This window comes from Suncus etruscus, chromosome 10, assembly GCF_024139225.1.
Source record: "Suncus etruscus isolate mSunEtr1 chromosome 10, mSunEtr1.pri.cur, whole genome shotgun sequence".
Classification (NCBI taxonomy): Eukaryota; Metazoa; Chordata; class Mammalia; order Eulipotyphla; family Soricidae; genus Suncus; species Suncus etruscus.
In genome coordinates this window covers 40,630,269-40,633,996 of record NC_064857.1, presented here as the reverse complement: position 1 = coordinate 40,633,996, position 3,728 = coordinate 40,630,269, and the positions used below count along the sequence as shown (strand labels likewise).

The window sequence follows — 3,728 nt, the reverse complement described above, 5'->3', positions numbered from 1 at the left end:
TTTCCTTCAATAATTGATAACTTTGGGCGAAAATTTAATTGTGCCTGGAACAGCTTTGGTTTGTGGAAAAATGCCAAATTAATTAATGTTTTAAAAGACAGTTGAAATCAAGGATTTATGAAAAAAAATTAATGATCAGAATAAGATGGGTGGTAGTCAAAAATGCCACTGTGTATCTTAAAGATATAGTATGGAAAAATACTAAAAACTTTTTCATGAATATTTCTAAATTTATTTTATGTTGAAATACTATTTTGAATTAAATAAGTGATTTTATCTTTCATTGTTTAAACTGGTTCTTTATTCTAGGGCAACCTTCTTTCTCCCTTATTGGCTGCTCATGTGGTGTGGGGGTGATTGATGCACTTAGTTGTGGTGTGCTGGAAACATATTCTTTTATTTATTTATTTATTTATTTTGGGTCACACCCAGCAGCCCTCAGGGGTTACTCTGGCTCTATGCTCAGAAATCGCTCCTGGCAGGCTCAGGGGACCATCTGGGATGTCGGGATTCGAACCAATGACCTTCTGCATGAAAGGCAAAGGCCTTACCTCCATGCTATCTCTCTGGCCTCATATATTCTTTTAAGTATAAAATCTTGCAGTAAGATTTTGCTCAAATATTTTTAAATTTATGTACTGTAACTCATATTACTGTTAATAGTAGTATTTCTGGTATACAATGTTGTTACACTGTATAGAGTTCACATTGTCTTTCTGGTAAAAGGTCCTACTCTGAGTTAGAGTTAGAGTTTGATTATTTATTTGGTTTTTCATGAACCAATCACCCACTGATTCTAAGCCTGTGTTCTAGATCTACTCTTGAGATGTACCTTTGCAGCAATTATTCTGGCTAAGTATTTCTTGGTGAAACCCTTGAGAAACTCTTGTCTGAATTGACCACTGCCTTCCTGAGATCTCTCTTCACTAATCATCTGATAATTTCCTTTCTTGTATATTTTTTGGATCTCATTTTCTTTCTTTTTGGTTTGTTCTTTGTTTCATAAAATACACATTTTTTCATAGTTTCCTAACAAAAGACATATAGGAAGTTTCGATAATGTTATGTTCTAAATTGTCTTCCTTGTTTTAAATTGTCTACCTTCCCACCACCAATGCACTGGTGAAGGGTGGGTGGGGGGTGTACTTTTATTTACAGAAACCCAACTACAAACATGCTTGTAACCATGGTGCTTAATAAAGATACTATAAAAATAAATTGTCTTTCTTCTGAGCATGCCATTTACTCAACCTTTGATTGGAGAGATTAGTTCAGTATAGAAATATTTTTTTTTTTTTTTTTTGTGATTTTTGGGTCACACCCGGCAGTGCTCAGGGGTTACTCCTGGCTCCATGCTCAGAAATCGCTCCTGGCAGGCCGGAGGACCATATGGGACGCTGGGATTCGAACCGATGACCTCCTGCATGAAAGGCAAACGCCTTACCTCCATGCTATTTCTCCAGCCCCCAGTATAGAAATATTTTTTCAGAATTTAGAAGGAATTGGGGCTGGAGAGATAACACAGTGGTAGGGCGTTTGCCTTGCATGCAGCTGACCCAGGACAGACAGTGGTTCAAATCCTGACATTCCATATGGTCCCCATGCCTGCCAAAAGCGATTTCTGGGGCCGGGTAGGTGGCGCTGGAGGTAAGGTGTCTGTCTTGCAAGCTCTAGCCAAGGAAGGACCACGGTTCGATCCCCCGAAGTCCCATATGGTCCCCCCAAGCCAGGGGCGATTTCTGAGCACATAGCCAGGAGTAACCCCTGAGCGTCAAACGGGTGTGGCCCAAAAACCAAAAAAACAAAACAAAACAAAACAAAACAAAAAAAGCGATTTCTGAGTGCAGAGCCAGAGTAAATCCTGAACACTCCCAAATGTGACTCAAAAATCAAAAAAATAAAAATAAAAATAAAAATAAAAAAGAGAAAAGCATAATTTGGAAGGCATTGTGCCATTGTTTTTGAGTTCTATAACATTTGATTTCTTGCTCAGGGCTTATTGCTGATTTTGTGCTCAATGGTCACTCCTAATGGCGGTTTCATTAAACCAAATATATGACAAAGTGAACATTCTCCAAAACACTACCTTTTTCTCTAAAGCGTTGTAGACAACTGTTGGATGTTGCTGCCAATTACTTGGTTCTGTTAAGCAAACTACCCCAACTTTTGGACTTAAATAACCACTTAATTTTGCTCAGGACATCAGGGTAAAGGATTTGGAAGGTAGCTTGGGTGGGTGGTCCTCTTTAATTGTATGACTCCAGCTGATAGAGCTGAGGAGGAAGGGTGATTTCCATGATGAATTTTTCCTCCCATGACTACCCCTGCTCTATCACATATATCATTTTCTAGGATAAAGAAAAAGTGAATATGTGTTTATTTATTTATTTATTTATTCAAAATAAGTGAAAACGCTAAAGAATAGACTGTTGGAAAGTTTCAGAGGATAAGATCTGAGCAAGGGATATGGAAATTCCATGTTCATCACTCATCACTGGGAGCTGTTGAGCAACACATTTGTTGACAAATTCACTAATTTGGAAGCTCTCTGAATTTCATTGTTCATTTATTTATTAATTTATATTGGGGGCTAGTTGGGCCACAGTTTGTGATGCTCAGAGCTTATTCCTGGCTCTGTACTCTGGATGTACTCCTGGCTCTGTTGGTGCCAGAGTTTGAGCCTGGGATGGCAATATGCAAGCAGATGCCTTAATCCCTCTACTGTTTACCTGGATCTGAATTTTGCTGTTTTAAACATTATTTTAGGAGGCCCAGAAAAGTTCCATGGTAGAGCACCTGTTTTGTAAGTATGATTCTACACTACCCACATATCCAAGCATGGTCTCAGAGGAGTGGTACTGAATAGTTGTGCTCTCTGGCACTATAACAGAGTATGCAACAGGTGTGAGTACTGCAAACAAGTGTTTGCACTTTCCTGTCATTGCAACACAGCAGCAGAAGCAACTACAAAAAGGAAGGGAAGAGGACTAAAGAAGAGCTTTTCTTAGAACCCAGTTTTAGTCCTCCAGCCCTCCCCAATTCCAAGAAGCATGTGGGCAGAGTTGAAAAATTTAGCCCTCTAATCACTTAATCTTTCTGATGACCAACCCCTTCCTGAGCCTACCAAAAATATGTACCCCTTGCAGTGTCCTCACTCCATCAGCATAAACTCTCCTGTGATAGGAAGAGGCTCCTTATACAAAATGAAAGAAATTTCTATCACTCAGAAAATCCCAAGTGTTTAAGGAGCTCTGTTGTAGGAACCTTGGGACAAAGACCATGTTTAGTTTCATAGTAAACCATACTTAGGGGTTCTGTGACACTAACATTAATTTTTAAAAAATTTTTATTGAAAAAAATTTTTATTGAGTGCTCGCTTTGGCAGCACATATACTAAAATTGGAACGATTCAGAGAAGATTAGCATGGCCCCATGCGCAAGGATGACACGCAAATTTGTGAAGCAAACTTGGTGACGGGAATTCTCCTGATTCAATGTTAATATGTACCTAAAATACTACTGTGAAAGATATGTAAGCCAATATGGTCAAAATAAAAATTATATATAATAAATAAAAAAGAAAATAAGTTAGTATGGAAAAAATAAATATGTAAGATTTTATTGAATAAATTAGTTTGAAGGCTTAAACCTGAAAAAAATTTATTGAGACCTTTGTGAATTACAAGTCTTTCACAGTTGTGTTTCAGGTGTTTAGTGAATTAGAGCCA

The 3,728-nt window shown here is 38.0% G+C and overlaps 1 non-coding gene across 1 annotated transcript; it reads left to right on the top strand.

The window, feature by feature from the left end:
- Nucleotides 1-3,369: 3,369 nt before the first annotated feature.
- On the top strand, nucleotides 3,370-3,477 carry LOC126021686 (U6 spliceosomal RNA). The gene has a single exon (XR_007500177.1). It is a non-coding gene; the product is annotated as a U6 spliceosomal RNA (small nuclear RNA).
- Nucleotides 3,478-3,728: the final 251 nt, after the last annotated feature.